Source organism: Gossypium hirsutum, chromosome A13, assembly GCF_007990345.1.
Source record: "Gossypium hirsutum isolate 1008001.06 chromosome A13, Gossypium_hirsutum_v2.1, whole genome shotgun sequence".
NCBI lineage: Eukaryota > Viridiplantae > Streptophyta > Magnoliopsida > Malvales > Malvaceae > Gossypium > Gossypium hirsutum.
The window spans coordinates 62430170-62453215 of record NC_053436.1 but is presented as its reverse complement, the minus strand read 5'-3'; positions in this window follow the sequence as shown (position 1 = coordinate 62453215).

Here is a 23046-nt window from a genome sequence, read left to right as displayed (position 1 = left end):
ACAGCTCATATTTACAGTGTGTTCTTCAATTGTGATAATAATGTCAAGTGTGACTATGCTTCTGGTTTGGCCATAGTGATGTGGTAATTCTAGTATCTAGATTTCTCTAAATCTTCGTGAAGCATTTGACATCGGCAAAGGCATAAGTGGTGAAATTGCTAGTATCAACTTGTATGATGGATTTCTATTCTCAAGAAAGTTAATCAAGTTAATTCCTTTGATTGGGAACATTTATACTACCTTGAGCTAATGCAATTGAAATGAACTTTGATTAGTATGATGAGTGAATTTTGCATGATTACATGTTAAATCATTTTGACAACTGAAAGGAAGGATTTCTTGAAACTTTATCAAGTAATAATTAAGACCAACTTGGTTGTTCAGTTTGTTTGGGTTATTGTTTGAAAGATTTAATGGGATATTTATGTCCGAAAATTTTCCCAAGTCTGAGAATAAGATTTTATCTCTCCGGGTAAAAGACAGATAGTCTGAATGAAAGTGTATATATCTTAGAAGACTTTGAAAAGATTTAAAGTTGCTTTGAATGATAAAGATTTCGTCTTGTGAAAGTTGAATGGTCTACTACATGTTGGTAACGATTTGAATATACAAGAATATTGTTAACCGAAGCCTTGAAACTAGTTTAGCCTGTATTGAGCAAAGACTTCTCGATTTTTAGTGATGTGTTTTAAGACAAGATGTAACACCCCTATCCCGTAACCGTCGCCGGAATAGGTAAGGGGCATTACCGGACTTGTAACTCATGTCAGAACCGTAAAATTTTGAACTTTTTCTTGAAATAAAGATCATTCATTTAAATAAGTACTAAGCACAGCCAGGGATAAAATTTAAACTTCTCTAAGTAAACATTCAAAAGATGCCATTTTCGCATGGCTTATATACATTAACCAAAATATTCTTCCGCCACTAGTCTATTCTATACATGCCATAAAATAATTCAAAACATAACAGTAACAAGCAGTGGATAGTGATAGTGTGACTAGTTGCTGGAGATCCCCGAGCCTGTAGCTTCCAAATGAGATCTATAAAACAGAGAAAACAAAGTAAACGGAGTAAGCATTACAATGCTTAGTAAGTTTTAAGCAGTGTCAACAGATAATAATCAAATTATAACATAGTTGTTCGTATTTTTTATTTCACTCTTCCTTCGGGCATACTATCCCTTTACCGAATATGCACATCTCATCATATACAATAGGCAGGTAAACTTTCACATAAAAGTGAGCTCATGTGACATAGATATATTGTATAATTTCACATAACCTCTCACACTGATTCGATGTCACATAATCATAAAAATAGTCTCATAGATTGCTCACGTATGCATCACATAACTGCCTTATGATTTAGTTTAAATCAAGCTCACATATAAACTTGGAGTACATACCTGTTTAACCTGTCGCATTGAATATATTTATAAGCAATTCTTATTGCGAAGTCTTATAGCTTTAAACTCTACTCGGATTATCGGCGAGACCTTTAGCTCAGATGAAATCTCCACACGAAGTCAGTGGGTCTTAACCCAGACATAGTCACCTCATATGGTCATCCGGTCTTTAATCCTGGGTTTACATCATAGAGTTTCATACATATTTATTCACATGTTACAACATTCACATCGACTATCATATTTGTAATTCATTTACCTCATCAAATATCTATTAAAACACACCTTTCGCCGTTTGTCATTTGGCCACAATGTATATATACACATCCACGTTCATCACATTGGCCATTCTGCCTTATCACATATATGCATGTTCACATATATCACATTGGCCATTCGGCCTTATCACATATATGCATGTTCATATTCTTCACATTGGCCATTCGGCCTTATCACACATATGCATGTTCACATTCATCACATTGGCCATTCGGCCTTATCACACATATGCATGTTCACATTCATCACATTGGCCATTCGGCCTTATCACATATATACATGTTCACATTCATCACATTGGCCTTTCGGCCTTATCACACATATGCATGTTCACATTCTTCACATTGGCCATTCGGCCTTATCACACATATGCATGTTCACATTCATCACATTGGCCATTCGGCCTTATCACACAAATGCATGTTCACATTCATCACATTGGCCATTCGGCCTTAGCACACAAATGCATGTTCACATTCATCACATTTGCCATTCGGCCTTAGCACACAAATGCATGTTCACATTCATCACATTTGCCATTCGGCCTTAGCACACAAATGCATGTTCACATTCATCACATTTGCCATTCGGCCTTAGCTCATGTATACACATTCACATCCATCACATAAAATCCTAAATCAAAATATAAATTTTCATGTATTCACATCACAATTATCCAAATATACTTCACATACCACATATACTTTCACTTTGTCTTGGCTGAATCTACATCTATCGTTTTCCAATGAATAATTCAATTTCTAGCCATACTATCATTTCATATTCGAATACTTATAAACTTACAATTTCACAAATTTTAATATCAAAGATCCATCTAACACTCATATATCATTTTATAATATCACAATTTAGAATTCGCGTATGGGTTTAATCAATAGCTTATGATCAACTAAAACAAGTTTTATCCATGTTTACAACATAACCACAAATTCTCTACAAGCTGTTTTCCTGAGCAACAGTCGTTAAATTATTTGTAACTGGGGTTACGAAATTCCAAATTATGTGCCACTAATTTTCCATGAAAATAGACTCGTATATCCTCTATCCACAAAATTTTCAGAATTTTTGGTTTGGCCAATCAATACCAGATAGTTCTCAAAGTTTCCCCTATTTTACTGCTTGACTACTCTGACTACTCTTCACTAAGAATTTAATTTCTCATTGTACAGAATTCAAAATGTGTTTTCGTTTATTTTGTTTGAAATTAGACTCATTAAGGAGTATAAGCATAAAATTTTATCTTATAATCATTTTTGTACGATTTATAATGATTTTCCGAATACTGAACAGGGGATTTCGGAGCCATTCTGACTCTGTCTCACACAACTTTGAAAATCTCATTATCGGCAACCCCTTTACTTACACGATTTCTTGTATACGAAACTAGACGCATCAAGATTTAATTAAATAATTTATTCAGCCTTTATCTCAACTCCCACAATTTATGGTAATTTTTCCAAAACACGCTACTGCTGCTGTCTGTAGCAGATTTATACAATTTACTTTGTAAAGTTCTCATTCACATATTTAAAACATAATATCATATTCATCCCGTTTTAAAACTTAAAATTTACAAAGGAATCAAACTCAATTACTTAAGAACTTACCTCGGATGTTGTCGAACAATTTCAACGGCTATTCGATCACTTTTTCCTTTCCCTTATCCAACTTTGACCCTACTTGCTCTTGAGCTAAATAAGTATAGATAGAGATGTTTAATATTCTGATCAATAGTGTTTACTTATTATTCACATTCGGTAATCAAATATCCATCTCATTTTAATATATTATCATTACCACAATTAGTCTTAAACCTACCGATTTCATAACTAATATATGTTCATACACAAATGTTACTTTCACCAAATGCTCTTGTAATTAAAGTAATAACTTATCAATCGACTATCAAAGCCAAATGTCATTATATTACTAGATATACATGCACCCACATACATAAGCTCAATAATCATAATATAACATCATGTAATTATATTATTATTGTGGCCGAATATACTTGGTCATACATACCCAAAACAAAAATCAAATTCCAAATTTTTTTATTTCATTTGCTCACTAACCGAATTCACTTACCATGTTCACAAACACTCTTCAACGATTTCTTTTCTTTAGTCAAACACAAAATTTTCCATCTCAAAATTTATTTTCCTACTAATTTAACTTACTCCGAGGTTGAATGCTACTTTAGCATTAAGCTTATATTCTCTTTGTTATTAAGTAATTGTTCATAGCTCAACTAGCATCCATTTTTGATTTAACACAAAAATTCATAACCAAATGTTGTTTATCTTAAGCTATCATTATATTATCAAAATTGAATTAATTAAACTCATATAAGCACTATCAAAACCAAAATCTATGTCTAGCATTACTCAAGGTCTATACTAAAAAAAATCAATTACAAAGCCGAATTGTTCAAGTAACTCAACCATTTCACATTCATCTATTTCATGTACAAATACCAACACTTAAGTATTAACTAGTTAAACTTCAAATAACCACACAAAAAAAACAACAATCTAACCCCTTAATTTCTACTATGGCCGAAAGCTTAAGACATTACCCAACTCAAAATTTTGTCATGGGTTAAGCAAGGAACTTAAGAACTAACTCAAAATATACTAAAATTTCAAGAATTAGCATGAACTACTCACCTTATTCTTGAGTTCAAGATCACCGAATGGTTGTTCTTTGCTTCCTTTAGAATTGGCTAGGAAGAAACATGGATGAAGACTTTGTTTCTTTCACCCATTTCCTTCCTTTAATTATTCTTTCTTTATTTTATTACATTCACCCATGATAATATGGCATCTAGCTAATTAAAGTTAATAGAAAATTCATATTTGATTATATAATTTGTAGCATGGCCGGCCACTACCTATAGTTTGGCTAATTTGACATGCAAGTACAAGCACTTTCCAACATATATTAATAGGCCACTTTAGCATTTGCCTAGCACATTTCTAAATTTTCTCATACAAGTCCTATTTAATAATTTCGCATACAAATGATAAAATTAAAGTATGAAACTTCCACACATTCATATTCACATATAATAAGCATCGAATATGACTGTTAATTATTTTTATGACTCGGTTTCGTGGTCCCGAAACCACTTTTCGACTAGGGACAAATTAGGGGTGTCACACAAGAAGGGCAGTGTGATAGCTTAAAGTATCTGTTGGCATAGAAAGACTTAAGTTGAAATAGTGTAGCTGACTTAAATTGTTAAAGGATGATAAGATAGTTATGGTATGATCCTTGAGAATGAGATTACTATAGATTTCATATCAGAATTATTCCTATCTTTGAAAGAGAAAGATGTCATATGACTTGTTGTTAAATAATTGATGAATCTGCAAATCATGTCAGTAAGTACTGAATTTTCGCTCATCAGACTTATGGGATTAAGTATCTTTGAGATTTTTGAATTTTTTAAAATGCTATTTTTTGTTAATCGGATTGAGATCCGGGATTTATATTGTGAATTATTGAAAAAGCTAATTGTGGCTCTGAATTTTAATGATGACCAAAGGTCAAAATAGTAAACTGTAGGACTGTATAAAATGATAAAGAACTTAAGGCCATGATGATTGGGCTGGCTACACCAGTTGAATCCGAGAGTATTCAAGTATGATGTGTATATACATATTCTATGATGGTACGGATTTGACACTTGTATACGTGAGTTCTCTTATAGAAGTCAAGATTCGATTGATGTGTCGTATAACATCGAATTGTTCATGACTTTAGTATGAGAAATTAAAGAGCTAAGTATTAAACATAGCCTAAGAAAAAAGTATTTCAGAAATGACTATGAGATAGTGGAGTTTATGTGAAAACCAAACCACTCTTCTAGTAAGATTTTTGGGGACGAAAATCCCTAAAGGAGGAGAGTTGTAACATCCTTAATTAGGGCCTAGTCGGAACAGTGATTTTTGGACCACAAATTTGATACAGTAAAATTTGTTTCTATTATATTTTTATGGTCTACAATTTCACAGGATGATTTCGTGAAGATTTCGTTCGAAAATTTTAACGTTTGGGCACTCAATTTAGTCAAAAAGACTAAATTGTAAAAGTGCAAAAGTTGAGTTCTACATGTTAGAGGTGTTTAATTGTTGTGAAATTTTAAATTGGAGGCCCTTAAATGGTAATTAGACCATTGGATAATTTGTTGGACAAAAATGTACATGAAATGGGTGAAATAGAATATTTTTAAGTTAGGGTCATTTTGGTAATCTAGTAATTAAAATGAATTAAAAACAAAAACAAAAGCCAATTTTTGTCCATCTTCTACCCCATGGCCAACCTTGCATGGAGAAGACATAGCTAGGGTTTTTCAAGCTTCCAAGCTTGATTGTAGGTCCGTTCTAGCCCCATTTTTAATGATTTTTACATTTTTGAAATCCTCGTAACAAGATCTACTCATTTCTACCCATATTTTGAGTTAGGGTTTCTATTTAAAAATTTACCCATTGATGAAATGCATGCGTTTTGATGTCTAATGGTAGAAAATGAATGCTCGGTGTGTTATAAACGACTTCTACTAAGTGATTTCGGTGAAATTGTTAAAAAGGAATGTTTTGCAAAAGTTACAAAATTTGTCATAAAAGTGTGATTTAGTGGAAATTAGGGGCTGATATAGTTATGAAAATGATTCAGCTAGGCTTAAAATGCAAGGAAATTGGATAAAATTCATCTTACGAGCCTTGGGCCAAAAGTGCAAATATGTGAAAGTTTAGGGGTCAAAATACAAATTTATAAAATATGATTTTTGGACCCATATGAATAATATGACTAATTAGTAAGCTAAATGTGATATTATATATAAAAGAAAATGATATTTGGGTATAGATTGGAAATGAATGAGATTATGGACTAAATCGGAATATATAGCCGTGCTCACATTCGAGGTAAGTTTGTGTGTCAATAATATTGCAATGCTATGTTTGAATTGAAAATTCTATATTATTATTGCACGAATGGCATGATTTAATATATTGAAAAGTAATGAAAGAATGGTATATAAAAATTGTAAGAAAAATGATATATGACTAGTAGCACATAAAATGTTGATGGTTCAATTATTGATGGCTTGCAATATGATAGCTGAATATATTGAGAATTTGATATAACATGATGTTTTATTAAGTTGGATAACTGTGAAAGAGTGAAAAGGAAGTTAAGTTTGTATGTAAATAATATATCATTTTTATTTATGTTATAATATTTTGTTATTATATGAGATGTGGTTGCATATTGAGTGATCACTTGATGTAAATTATGATTTGGAATTGATTATGGATGAATTGGCAAAAGGTTGAAAAGTGATGAATTTCTCAGTTGGTCCTTCGGAATAGAAAAGATATGAATAATCTGTTGCGAGAACACTTGTGCAGTACTATGTGCAAGCTACTACGTGTACTAGATGGTTAGGTCGCATGTGTAGTACTAAGTGTAGGCTACTATGCGTACCCGATAGCTTCGATCACATGTGTAGTACTAAGTGCAAGCTACTACGTATATCCGTTGGTTAGGTCATGTGTGTAGTACTTAGTGTAGGCTACTACATGTACCAGATTGTTAGGTTGCATGTGTAGTACTAAGTGCAGGCTACTATGTGTACCAGAGAGCTTCGGTTACAAGGGTGGTAATATGTACAGGCCACCGGGTATATATTATTATTTCGATGAGTTCAACAGGAAATTTACTAAGTGAAAATACATATGAACATGACTATGTGATGAATAAGTGAAGGTTCGTGTGTGTAAACTTATGAGTAACGTGCTAAATATGTGATCGAACTTTGGTACGATTGATATGGAATAAATGTTACATTGAAAGTTACTACAAAGAGAACATGAAAGAGTGAAATTTAGTAATAAAATAGTTTTGGATAGCAGTAATTGTGTGAATTTGAAAAATCACCAAAAATGGTGGAAATCGAATTTATAGTTGAATAAGATATGAAATCAAAGCTTATTGAGTCTATTTTCATATAAAGGAAACAATGTAAGCAAAAGAATTTCATATTATGAGATATTTGAATTCTTGTGAGACAGAGTCAGAATGAATTCGGAATCCCCTGTTCCAAATTCAGAAAATCACTAGAAATTTTAAAAAAATAATCATGGGTTATAAATTTTATGTTTAAAATCCTTAATGAGTCTATTTTTAAGGGAAATAGACATGAGCATTATCTGAGTCTCGTACTATGAGATAATTAATTCGTTGTGAAGATATGTTGGAACTATCACATAGCAAAATAGGGGTAACGTTAAAGAATAAACTGTACTTATTGGCTAGACCAAAAATTCTGAAAATTTTATGGTAAGAAGATATGTGAGTCTAGTTTCAAGAAAAATTAGCAGTTCTCAATTTCGAGCTGTGACTCGAGAAAGTAGCTTAACTGGACTTTGAATAAATAGAGAGGAATTGAAAACTAGCATGTTAATACATTGTTTATTATTTTTCATGCGAGCTTACTAAACGTAAAGCTTACTCCCTCCTTTCCATTTCTTTTAGTGTTGTCAGCTCAGCTCGGTGTTGGAGATTGTCGGAGGCAGCACCACACTATCAAGCCAATACCTCTGGAGTATTAATACATATGTTAGAAATGTCAAGTGAGTGGCATGTATAGGGACCTAGTTGTATGACATGTGTTATTATGATTTGGTTAAATGTATTGGCCTATATCAAGCTATTGTTTTTGGCCATGAGAGGTGGCTCATATTGATTATGGTTTGTAACTCTAGCTAATCATGTTACGTTTTAATGCATATGATGTAATGATGTAAATATGTTTGTTTGCCATGCATGGTTGGTAATATGTCATGTGTGTTAAATGCATGTTTTATGACCAATAGAGGTGGTCATAACCATGAATTAAACGTGTAATGTGGTAATAAGATGATAGTGCCTTGAACATGGATGTTTGATGTATAATTTAGTGACCATAGTTTAATGGTATAAGTGATTAATTAGATGAAGAGGTCAAATGAATGTGTAATAATGTGGCTAGACTAGTTTATCATGAGTAGGTGGAACATATGTATAATGATGAGCTAATGTTGAATATGTCTTATAAAGGGTGTTTAATCACTAAAATGATGCCATGAGTTGTGAGTTTGATGTGTATAAGGTTGTAAGGGTTTATGGGAAACATGAAGGCTTGGAAAATAGCCTAAGTGTTAGCCACACGGGCAGAGACACGACCATGTGTCTCAGCCGTGTGGAGGACACGACCTAGCACACGGGCGTGTGGCCTGGCCGTGTGGTTCAAATTGCTTTGCTAATGTCACAAATAGAGAGTTACACAGGCTGAGGATACGGACATGTCCCAAGCCACATAGGCATGTTTGACCACACGGTTCAACACACACGGGTGTGTGACTCTCCAAAGCAAGAAATTTACTAAGTTGTCCAAAGGTTATCGAAAGTTCTCGGTTTAGTCCCGAACCACCCTGATGTATGTTTTAGGCCTCGAAGGCCCGTATAAGGGACGATATACATGTGTTTGAAATGTTTTAATTTGGACAAAAATTTTATGGCCTGGTTTTGCATGTTTTTGAATTTTTAAGTCTGATAACGCCTCAAACCCTGTCCCTACTTCGGATACGGGTAAGAGGTGTTACATAGGTCCTTCTTCAAAATTAAGCACACAAACATTCAAATTTCCATACGATATTTTCACACATGCTCATTCACATATCATAAACATGAAAAATAATATTTAAATATTTTTCTAACTCGAATATGTGGTCCCGAAACCATTGGTCCGACTAGGGTCTAAACTGGACTGTTACAATTCTCCTTCCTTTAGGGCTTTTTATCCCCGAAAATCTTACCGTTAAACAGATTCAAATATTGTCGTCTCATAGCATCTTCAGGCTCCCACGTGGCCTCTTCAATACCGTGTCGATGCCACATCACTTTTACTAACGGAATTTTCTTTTTTCGCAGTTCTTTAACCTCACAAGCTAAGATACAGATCGACTTTTCTTCGTAAGTCGTATCAAACTGAATTTCAATCTCAGACGGAGGAATCACATGCGAAGGATCGGATCTGTATCCTCAAAGGATCGATACTTGAAACACATCATGAATCTTTTCTAACACTAGTGGCAATAATAATTTATATGCCACCGGCCCAATACACTCAGTAATCTCATACAACCCAATGAACCCCGGACTCAAATTTCCTTTTCTACCAAACCGAAGCACTTTCTTCCATGGAGATACCTTTAAAAACACTCTGTCGTCGATCTCAAATTCAATGTCTTTTCTTTTCAAATCTGCATATGATTTCGGATGATCAGAAGCTATTTCAAACTATCTTAGATCACTTTCACTTTCTGTTCAGTTTCTTTTCTCAAATCAACCCCATGAATCTTATTTTCTTAGAGCTTCGTCCAATACAAAGGTGTACGTCATTTGCGACCACATAAAGCTTCGTATGGTGCCATTTTAATGCTCGACTGAAAACTATTATTATAAGTGAATTCAATCAAGGGAAAATATTGTTCCCACGTACCTTCAAACTCAAGAATGCAACATCTCAACATATCCTCGAGTATCTGAATAATCCGCTCGGATTGACCATCTGTTTGCGGGTGAAAAGCAATACTAAAGTGCAATTTAGTACCCAGAGCATCTTGTAATTTCTTCCAGAATCGTGATGTGAATCTCGGATCTCTGTCTGACACTATTGACAATGGCACACCATGCAATCTCACAATATCATAAATGTATGACTCAGCTAATTTATCAAGCGAGTAATTGGATCGAACCGGAATAAAATGAGCTAATTTCGTCAATCGATCAACTACAACCCAGATAACATCTTTCTTTCTCGGAGACAAGGGTAAACCCGAAACAAAATCCATTGTCACTTGACCCCATTTCCACTCCGGAACCATAATCGGTTGTAACAAACTAGATGAAACTTGATGTTCAGCTTTAACTTGCTGACAGATCAAACATTTCGAAACAAAGTCAGAAACATCTCTTTTCATTCCAGACCACCAGTAATACTGTTTCAAATCATTATATATTTTTGTACTACCCGGATGCACAAATAACCGACTGTTACGAGCTTCACTCAAAATCATCTAAATTAACTCTAGATTTCTCGAGACACAAATTCTATCTCAGAATCTCAGACAATCATCTTTATCAACTCTAAATTCTGAATCAGACTCTACATCACACTGAGCTTGTTTAGCTAAAATTTCATTATCAATCTTTTAAGCTTTGATAATCTGCTGTAAGAACAAAGGTCTTGCTTTCAATTCAAATAAAACTGAATGATCATTGGATAGAACCAAATGAGCATTCATTACATGCAAAGCAAATAATAATTTTCGGCTCATAACATCAGCAACAATATTTACTTTACCCGGATGATAACCAATCACAAGGTCATAGTCTTTTAGCAATTATAACCATCTTCTCTGTTATAGATTCAGATCTTTCTGAGTCATCAGATATTTCAAACTCTTATGATCAGAATATATGTGACATATCTCACCAAACATATAGTGGCATCAAATCTTTAAAGCAAATACAATCGCAGCTAACTGAAGATCATGTGTTGGATAGTTTTTTTCATGAGGCTTCAGTTGTTTCGAAGCATAAGAAATGACTTTACCTTCTTGCATCAAAACACCTCCCAGATCTGATGCAGCATAAGAAATAATACTAGATCTGAGGTGATGAGCACTTACCACTTATTCCTCTTTATTTCTACGTAGATCTGATGCAGATCTATCCTCCAAACGATAGTAGAAATCGAATCCAGGAGATCTGAAGTTTCGGCTATAAGTCCCTAGATCTATGGTATTTCGGCTTTTTAAGTGATGAAGAAGATGACGATTTGAGGCTATAACTTTGAAGTAATGTTGCCGACAGATACTAAGGGTTTAGAGAAGATGAAAGTTGATCAAAAAGAACAAAAATAACTGAAGGATTTTGGCTTGGAGAAATCGGCACAAGAAGTGAGTTTTCAGGATTTCGGCTTTTATGGCAATCGGCTATAGAGGTTTTGTGGAGGATGAGATTGATAGAGGAGGTGAGTAAGGTGATCAAAAGGTTTCGGCTAGAAGAAAAAGCAAAAAGGAAGTAAGAAAATGGAGGAAAAATAGAGGAAGAAGAAATCGGCACCAAGGAGAAGGAATTTGCGTTTTCGACTTTTGTGAGAACTCAGAAAAGATGAATGACAGTGAAAGCTTTTAGGTGGCTAACCCTAATTCTCCAATACAGAAAAAGAAAAGAACCTAACCCTAATATCAACTAAAATAATCGGCCCAACCTCCCTAAGGCCCTTGCTGAAATTCACTTAAGTGATTACATTCCCGGCACATGCCTAAAATTAAAAAGTAACAATATGCTTACCTTGCAACTTGAACCCTGGACCTTTAATTCCTTACCAGAAACCATTTTTTTAGGAACTTAGTGGCGCCACCTTGCCACTTTACCAAGGCCTTATTTGTGTCGTAATTTACGAAGTTCTTCTTAAAGGCCCACTTAACCAAGTCTCCTATTCACTTAAAATCCAGCCTTGATATTTTACCGTGTTTACTTAGACTTGGGCCTTCTAAAGGCCCACTAACACATTTAAACACAATTCCAATATTCAGTACACCAAAATTTCAAAATTTACCAAAAATCATAGAACCCCGAAAAATCTCGAAAATCAGGGCGTTACAACTCTACCCCCTTAAAGAAATTTCGGCCTTAAAATTTACCTGATCCAAATAATTGAGGGTATTGTTGACGCATAGTCTCTTCTGACTCCCAAGTAGCCTCTTCCCTTCCATGATTACGCCACAGTACTCTCACCAACGGAACCGACTTCCTTCTTAAAACTTTAACCTCTCGATCTAAAATTTGCACGCGTTCCTCCTCAAAGGTCAAATCAGTCTTTACTTCAATCTCCTCTACTGGCACAATATGTGAAGGATCCAATCGATATCGTCTCAACATGGACACATGAAAGACGTCATGGATTCTGTCCAGCTCCGGTGGTAACTCTAACTGATATGCTACTGGCCCTACCCGTTTAAGAACCCGGTAAGGCCCTATAAACCGCGGACTCAGTTTACCTTTCTTGCCGAACATCAAGATCTTCTTCCAAGGTGAAACTTTCAAGAAAACCATATCCCCAACAGCGAACTCAATCTCTTTACGCTTTAGATATGCATACGACTTCTGTCTATCAGATGCCTCCTTTAATCGATCTCTTATCAACTTAACCTTACTTTCAGTATCTACCACTAATTCCGGTCCAAGCACTTGTCATTCACCCAACTCTGTCCAACACGTAGGCATACGACATCTTTGCCCATAAAATGCCTCATATGGAGCCATCTGAATACTTGCTTGGTAGCTGTTGTTGTACGCAAACTCCGCCAATGGCAAGTAGTCCTCCCAACTACCACGAAAATCAATGATACAACCTCTTAACATATCCTCCAAAACTTGAATAACCCTTTCCGACTGTCCATCTGTCTGAGGGTGAAAAACAGTACTGAAATCCAATCGTGTACACAATGCCTCCTACAACTTCTACCAAAACCGAGATGTAAACCTAGGGTCTCAATCAGAAATAATCGACACTGGCACCCTATGCAGTCGCAGTATCTCTGCCACATACAACTTGGCCAACTTTTGTAGTGAGTAATCAGTATGAACAGGTATGAAATGGGCAGATTTCGTTAACCTATCCACAATTACCCACACAGAATCTTTCTTGGTGGGTGTCAAAGGTAGCCCACTCACAAAGTCCATAGTTACTCTCTCCCACTTCCATAGTGGAATTTTCACCGGTTGCAGTAATCTAAAAGGCAATTGATGCTCGGCCTTAACTAGCTGGCACGTCAGACATTTCCCAACCAATTTAGTCACCTCTCGTTTTAGTCCAGGCCACCAGTACACCTCTCGCAGGTCTCGATATAACTTATTTCCTCCAGGATGCATAGCACAAGGTCCACCATGAGCCTATTTTAGAATTGACCGCCTCAATTCAGGGTCTTTCGGAATACAAACTCTTCTACGAAAGCACAGAACTCCATCAGTATTCAGTCTAAAATCCCATTCTCACCATTCTTAACTTACCGAAACCGAAGAAATAACAAACCATCCTTCAACTATTTTTCTTTAATCTGTTCAGTCCAAGTAGGCCTCACTTGCAATTTTGCCAACAGACTTCCTTCGTCGAACAGACTCAAACGTGCAAACAAGGCTCTCAAATCAGCAACAACCTTTCGACTCAAAGCATCAGCCACCACATTAGCCTTACCTGGGTGGTACTCAATCGAGCAGTCGTAATCCTTAAGCAACTCTATCCATCTTCGTTGCCTAAGGTTTAACTCCTTCTGAGTCAACAGATACTTTAGGCTCTTATGGTCTGTGTATATAATACACTTTTCTCCATGTAAGTAATGTCTCCAGATTTTCAACGTGAAGATCACTGCTGCTAACTCTAAATCATGCGTAGGGTAGTTCGCTTCATGAGGCTTAAGCTGTTGCGAAGCATAAGCGACCACCTTACGTTCTTGCATCAGTACGCATCTTAACCCCACATGCGACGCATCATTGTACACAGTGAAGTCCTTCCCAGACTCTGGTTGAATCAACACTGGCACCTCAGTCAATACCTTTTTTAACTGGTCAAAAGGTTTTTGCTGTTTTTCAGTCTAGACAAATGCTACTCATTTCCTTAACAGTTTCCTCAAAGTGTCCATCCAATGGCCCAGAAATGTCACATGCAACATACGAATGAGTTGACCCCACATCTATCAGAGTAGTATAAGGTACGCTAGAGTTCAAAAGCGTACCAGTTATGACATCAAGTGTGTCACCCTCCTCGCGGCGATGAGCAGCATATACCAAAGCTGGCTGACGAGCCTCAGCATTAACAGCACCCCTGCCAGGTGCCCCACGTCCACGGCCATTGCCACCGCGACCTTGTCCACGACCTCTCGGCGGCGGCGGTCCACCTTGTGCTGGTTGCACAGGTTGCACAGGTTGCACAGCCCCTTGTTCAGCCACTTGAGTCTGGGCTGGCCTCCTAAGACAATCCCTGATCCTATGTTCCTTTGACCCACAACGAAGACAAGCCCGAGTACGCTTCCAGCATTCCCCTAGATGCACTCTGCCACAATCTCCACAAGCTTGTGGTCTAACTGTGTTCACTGGAACTACTCGAACTGGTTCCTCCATCCTAACTCTCTTAACATTTCAGTTTACAGCACCAGCTGGTTCAGCATCCCTCCTGAATCAATTTTGATCCCTATCACGGTTCTTTCATTCGGCTTGCTTCACCTCTTAAGCTATCTTAGCCTTCTCTACTAGTGCAGCAAAATCGTGCTCTCTCTACGGAGCTATCAGCACCCTTAACTCATCCCTGAGGCCATCCTCAAAACGAACATTGCGCTCATATTCAGTGGAGACGATGCCACTAGTGTACCGGCTCAATTGCAGAAACTCTACCTCATATTCAGCAACGGTCTTACTACCTAGGGTCAGATTCAGGAATTCCTTTCTTCGTGCATCCACATAGTTAGCTCTGAAATATTTTGCCTTGAAGGACTGCTTGAACAACTCCCATGTTACCCTCTCCGCTGGGGTACCCTCTCTCACAGTGATCCACCACTGATACGCCTCGTCCCGCAGCAACGACACCGCTCCTTTTAACATTTGCTCCACTGAGTAGTCCAGGTCATCCATAATCCGCTCCGTGGCTTCCAGCCAGTACTTAGACACATTTGGGGCTACTCCAGATACGCCCCTAAAAACCTCCGCTCCGTTGGCCCGAAGTCGCTCAGAAATAGACCCCCTATTCATGGGCCCGACATTAGCTCCGGCCACCCTTTCCAAAACTCTCAACATGGCCTGAGACAGAGCGTCGTCCCTTGCGGCCCGATCATACAGCCCATTATCATCCACTAGTGGTGGTCGTGCCTCACCAACTGGCATGTGTTCAGAAGACGAAGATCCAACTTGAGTTCTACCTCAGCCTCGACCATGGCCTCTTCCCCGAGCAGCTCTTGTACTCATATCGATTTATCTGATTACGAATTTTATGACATTAGTTTACTGTTTCAATTGTTTATTACAGAATATCTTATGAACAGATAAAATTTCAGAGTTGTTCTCGTGCAATTGCAGTTTAGCTACTGTCTTAGTTTCCTAGGGCTTAGTTTTCCCTACAGTCTCAGTTTTGTAGCCTTAATACTACCTTATCTATAATACTATATCTAAGGCTCAGTACTATCTAAAGTATTATTTTTAGTACAGTAGAGTATATATATAGAGCAGAAAGATACTTACAGACTTGGTGTCGGGGATTTAGTGTGCCACCTTATCAGATTTCAGACAAACGCAAAAGATTTAGGCCTTTTTAAAATCCATTTCTCAAACATTTGATTTAAAGAAACCAAGTTTGAAAATTTATCTACTTTAACCAGAAAATTTGTTTTCAAAAGTTAGATTTTTCCAAAAATACCCTCTTTGGGCTTAAAATTCTGAAAACCCTTTTGGACCCGATCCACAGCGAGTTTTACAATCGGGCTCTGATACCACTAAATGTAACACCACAAACCCGACCTAGACATTACGGCCGAATCCGGTGTGTCACATTACCTACCACTAACCAAGTTACCTAGTTTACTAAAGTTTGGGTGAGCTTTGCAAAAACAATTACTGAAGTTTTAAGAGAAATGTTACGATTCACCAGTGTGAGTCCTACCCATTATCGATTGTTAAGGGTTTAGAAAAATGTGACTTTTGTTGTACTTTGAAATTTTTCGTTTTGAAGATGTTTGATTGTCGTGTCCGTTTGAAACAAGTAATTTTTGATAAACCCAGAGTTAACCAATTTCAAGGAATCAATTTAAGTAATGTGAATCTCAAGTCGAAAACAATTTAAGTAATTTAAAAACCCAAGATAAAAAAATAGAGCGGCCTTATTACAACTTTAACCAAAATAGAAATAATAAAAAATAAATGCGAAAATTAAAAAGGAAGCTACTTGAAACTTATTTAAAACCATAAATTTAATCTTCATGGCCACTCTGAATCCCGCCCAGCTCCAAGTCCACCAACTAGGGCTCACCTGCAAGGATGGAAGAGAAAGGGGGTAAGTTTGGAAAACTCAGTGTATATGGAAAACCCATCCAAAGCCCAAGTCAGCTCAAGCCCATTGGGCGTAAGCCCTATTCAGATAACTGCAGGTACTGGGCCGAAGCCCTTTTCAGAATACGATAAACTGGGCCTTAGCCCTTTTTCAGATAACAGTATGGCCCGTAGGCCCATTCCAGAACAGAATAGACATATTCGTGTATGCAAGCCCAACCCAGCCTATAACCAATTGCTACACTCCACCCGTACCAGCCCTCCACTCAAAGTGGGGAATAGCTCAACCCACCCAGCCCTACACTCCACAATTGCAGCATAGCTGCTCAGATATCAGTAAGTTGAGGCAAAGCCTCTAGTACGTGGTCAAGCCACTTTTAGTACTTCCTCCATCAATAACCCAGTCCCATGCATCAAATAATAATAACATGGCATGCAGTAAATAGTAACAATCAAACATGCATTCAGGTCAACCTTAACCCTAGGGGTATATCAGTAATTTTGGTCCTTGGAGTATAACTGTAAACTTTCAACCTATAAAGGTATTTCAGTAATTTTATCAGTTTTAAAGGTTCTCATAAATGTTACGGTCCTTACTAGCCCATTTGTCACCGCAGTAATTTATTTATCTCAATTTCCCAATCTTAGCCATTTGGCCCTAAAACCCCTAATGGGCCCTATAGTGTCCATTAGCAATTTAAGCCCATTTAATTCAAGTTTTATGACCAGTTTACCGGTTTAAGCAGTTTCAATTCTACAGTCTAACAGAACATACTTATTGCCTATTTTTTATATTATATATTTTTATTTTTATTTTTATTTATTAACCCGTATGAGCCCATAAGCCCACTGGGCCTAGTTTTAGCCTATCGAAGCCCAATTACCGAAGTACATGAAATTTCACACATGACTAACTTACCACTCTGCGGTTTCAGATCTAATGATTTCTAAACGTCTTGCGAGCACTCGCACACTCACAAGCCCACGAAATACCAAAATTTTGGCATTTCGGCTTTTCCCGAATTGAACTATGAGAGGGTGTTTGATACACACCTGTTTCACGACGACTGGTACTGAGATCCCTTACGATGTCCTACAAATGATTACCACAATTCTTAGATTGCAACCCACAACAACCAATCCCAATATTCAGCAACCCATATTCGAACCATGCCCACAAAGCCTTTAGAATCTTACCTTTTTACCGAAACCCGATGACTAGATCTAAGTTTAGTTGTTCCAAAGATCCAAGCCTCCGATCAAACCTCTAGAAGATACTAATCACCAAAAGAAATCGTCGGTTAAAGACCCTTAAAGCCCGATGCCCAAATCGACAGCCTTTCTAGATTTTAGGGACTTCGGCTTTTCTAAATTGAAAAATAAGACTAGATCTGAGGTGATGAGCACTTACCACTTATTCTTCTTTAATTTCTATGCAGATCTGATGCAGATCTATCCTCCAAATGATAGTAGAACTCGAATCCAGGAGATCTGAAGTTTCTGCTATAAGTCCCTAAATCTATGGTATTTCGGCTTTTTAAGTGATGAAGAAGATGACGATTTGACGTTATAACTTTGAAGTAATGTTGCCGACAGGTACTAAGGGTTTAGAGAAGATGAAAGTTGATCAAAACGAACATAAATAACTGAAGGATTTTGGCTTGGAGAAATCGGCACAAGAAGTGAGTTTCGGGATTTCGGCTTTTATAGCAATCGGCTATGGAGGTTTTGTGGAGGATGAGATTGACAGAGGAGGTGAGTAAGGTGATCAGAAGGTTTCGACTAGAAGAAAAAGAAAAAAGAAAGTAAGAAAATGGAGGAGAAAGAGAGAGAAGAAATCGGCACCAAGGAGAAGAAATTTGCGTTTTCGGCTTTTGTGAGAACTCAAAAAGGATGGATGACAGTGAAAGCTTTCAGGTGGCTAACCCTAATTCTCCAAGACAGAAAATGAAAAGACCCTAACCCTAATATCAACTAAAACAATCGGCCCAACCTCCCTAAGGCCCTTGCCGAAATTCACTTAAGTGATCACATGCCCAAGACATGCCTAAAATTAAAAAGTAACAATATGCTTACCTTGCAACTTGAACCCTGGACCTTTAATTCCTTTCCAGGCGCCTTTTTTTTTAAGAACTTAGTGGCACCACCTTGCCACTTTACCAAGGCCTTATTTCTGTCGTAATTTACGAAGTTCTTCTTAAAAGCTCACTTAACCAAGTCTCCTATTCACTTAAAATCCAACCTTGATATTTTACCGTGTCAAACTTAGGCTTGGGCCTTCTAAAGGCCCACTAACACATTTAAACACAATTCCAATATTCAGAACACCAAAATTTCAAATTTACCAAAAATCACAGAAACCCAAAAAATCCCGAAAATTAGGGCATTACAGTAGTGTTGTTTAAAAACAGTTACAAATCGAAGTAATTAAAACCCAAAGTTAAAATCCAGAAACTTTTAGAGGTCTTATTTCAAAATTTGAAAACCCAAAACGGAATCTAAAACATAAATAAAGTCCGAAGGCAATCGTGTGGCCATCTTCGAGTCCCTCGCATCACCGATCCTCCTAATGTAGGGGATATCCTGCACAATTAATAAACGGGGTGAGTTTATGAAAACTCAGTGTGCAATCCCCACACTAGAGTAGCAGTCAGTATACAGAAATAGAAACCAGAACAGTCTGGGCCAAAGCCCTTTTAACAGTAACAGTATAGTCCAGTTCAGAGCATACGTGGGCCGAAGCCCACTACAATATCATTTAGGTCACAGCCCATAACAAAATCAATTAGGCCTAGCCCCAAACCAATAACAGAACAAGTGGGCCTAAGCTCAATACAGTGACAGATCTCTTAAACAGATATTCATGTGACAACCCGAATTCGACCCTAGTCGGAATGTGGTTTCGGGACCACAAAACCGAGTCATAAAATTTAGTTAAAATTTTATTTGCATATCTTATATGTGTGATAGTACTTGTACAAAAATTTGATGTTTTAATTTTATATTAGGAATGTGAATTTTGCTTGAAAGGATCTAGTTGAAAGACTTGGAAAATTATGATAGGTAAATAAGTAAGGACCAAATAGTATTAAAGTGGGAAAGTGTTGTCCTTGCATGTCAAATTAGCCAAACTAAAGCATAGTGGCCGGCCATGCTATGGGTGGAAACATGTCTCCAACATGTTATGCTAGTGATGTATGTTAAGAAAAATAAAATAATGAGCATGGTGATTAAATAATGAAAGGAAGGGTGATGAAAAAAAATAATATGGTCTCATCCATACCCCCTTGTTGCCGTGAATTGAAGAAAGAAAACAAACAAAAAAAAAAGTGTTCATTCTTGAACATCCTTGGCCGAATAGAGGAAAGAAAGGAAGGGGAAAAGCTTGAGAAAATCGGCTATGGTGGTTTGCTAGACTAAGGTAAGTTTGATGTTGTCCTTGAGATGCATGCATGTTTTAGTAATTGACTTGAGTTCTAAATAGCCCATGTTCAAATCTTGAATCTTGTTGGTAACATGAGCAATTGGTCATGAGAAAGCGTTCAAGAAATGGTTGTTGTTCATGTTATTTGGATGAGAAATGGTGAGTTTTGTTGTTTCATGTTAAAGTTAGGTGAATGATGATAGAGGAGTGTTTGAACTATAAAAAGAATCGGCTACCTTGTTATGAGCTAGGGCCGAATGTGAGTTTGGTTGTGTTTGAATATTACATGCTTGGTAGAATGGTGGATGAAGGTGCCGAATGTATGTTGGATTGATAGAGTCTCCAAATTGATTTTATGTGTGTATGCATGACCGAATATACGTGGTCACATGAGTAAGGAAATGAGTTATTTGATATGTGGTAAAAGTTAAGTACTAAATCGAAGGTTTCTAAAATTGCCATTTCTTTAGCCGAATATGTGTTTGATCAATGAAGGAATTGTTGAAGAATATAGGTGAACTTGGTGAGAGTATTCGGCTTAGTGTATAAATGATATAAAGATTTTAGGAAATTGTTTTGGTTAGGTGTATGTATGATTAAGTATATTCGGCAATATACTTAAAGTGGGTACATGATATTACATTATAATTATTGAGCTTAAGTATATGGATATGTGTATATGTGGTCATATAATGACATTTTGGTTTGAAAATTTAATGATATGTGATTGCCGAATGTGATAAATAAATTCATGTTATTGGGTTAAATATTGAATACTCTTATTTGTATTATTTAAGCTCAAGAACCTAAAGGAGAGGCGTCCAACAAGGGGAAATCGAAGGTCATCGAGTAGCCGACTCAGAATTATTTTACCCAACATAAAGTAAGTCATTAAGCATATAGTTGGTATTAATTCAAATGGTCATAACGTTTATGTAATGATGCTGAATGGAATGAATAAATATATATATATATGCATGTACGTATGTGATGATGAAAGTGTTGAATGAAAAGAAAAGAGGTGAGATGTTTTGAGTTGTTGATCTCGGCACTAAATGTGCGGGTATAAACAATTATGACCATGAGATTGGCGCTACGTGTGCGGGTTTAAATTGTGCAGCACTAAGTGTGCGAATTGACTATGTAGCACTAAGTGTGCGAGTTTGATTATGTAGCACTAAGTGTGCGAGTTTGACTATGTAGCACTAAGTGTGCGAGTTTGATTATGTAGCACTAGGTGTGCGAGCTGATTATATAGCACTGAGTGTGCGGACTTAATATGTTCTTGAATTATTACGGACACTAAGTGTGCGACGCTATTGAGTCGATCACGGACAGCGGATCGGGTAAGTATCTTGAGCTCATGGCTAATAGGTGCTATGTCTATATTTGGAGTTGAGCTTGGTAAGTTTGAACCCATGTGACGAATATACTTGAAGTCACGTACATAAGATTTATCGTGGAATGGGTGAAAGGCCGTTTAGTTGTATGATTGTAACGAAAATAAAATGATTTATGAAAATGCCTCGAATATCCTATTGATGAGTATATGGAATGTGAATGCATGATCTGTTATGATGATTGAACCGATAGGTCGGAGGAACTATGGTATGGTTCGGTATGGATGGAGTAACTAGCCTCGTTCCATTTTGTTTCCTCTTGTGATAATGTTATTAATGGATGGTAGTGTATTGCTTATGACTTACTGAGTTATAAACTCACTCGGTGTTTCCTTGTCACCCATACTAGGTTTCTTGGACTCGTCTCTTTTTGCGTGGTCGGGCCGTCATCGAAGTCATCACACCGGATAGCAAGTTTTGGTACTTTCTTCTTAGTTGGCTTAGGAGAACATTTCGGCATGTATAGGCTATTATGTTGTGTTTGAACTTTGGTATGTAATCTTTTAGCCATGCGAAAATGGCATAAATGTTCGGTTGGGTTTGGATTCATACGTTAGGTCGCAAATCTTGATAATTCGACCTTTTTATGCCATACGTCATGGTTGATTATTTTGGTGTTAAAATTTATGATATGGCAATAGTGTAGTAGGGGGAAGTTTTACAATGATTAGCCTTTGGCATGGTTTGTCATGATCATAATTTGTGATATGCATGATGAATTATTAGTTAGATCAAGGAGTAAACACGAAGTGGGCATAGTTTCAGGGAATATGAGTCTAGTTTCAGGGAAAATTCACGGAACTGGATTTCGAATTCCAGAGCTCAAGATATGATTTTTAAAGCGACTAGTACGCAGATTGACAGCTTGTCTAGAAAAATTTTAATAAGTGGTTTAAAGTCTGTTAACACCTCGTGTTCGACTCCAGCGACGGTCTCGGGTTCGGGGTGTTACACTTGATTGGTATCAGAGCTATGGTTTAGTCGGTTCTAGGACTACCATAGCGCGTATGATCTAGCTATACATGCCTTAATGTTAATGTTTAAATGTGTGATGACTTCTGACGGTTAAAATGTTTTTGTTTTGATTAGTAAATGGACCCCGGTGTAGAAGGAACCTTAGCGGATGACGTTGAGAGCGTAGCGGCTGCTCCTGCACAAGGGACGCCGCCTGTTGAACCTCAGTCATCTGCGAATAATCAAGGTGAGGGGGCTAAACAAGCCTTCTTTACCATGATGAATGAATGGGTCGCGCAGTATGCCCGAACCAATCCGGCTGTCCAACAATTCCCGAATTTGAATAATCCACCCCCAGAGCCAGTAATGCCATCAGTTACTGATCCTGTGAGGCTGAGTAAGCC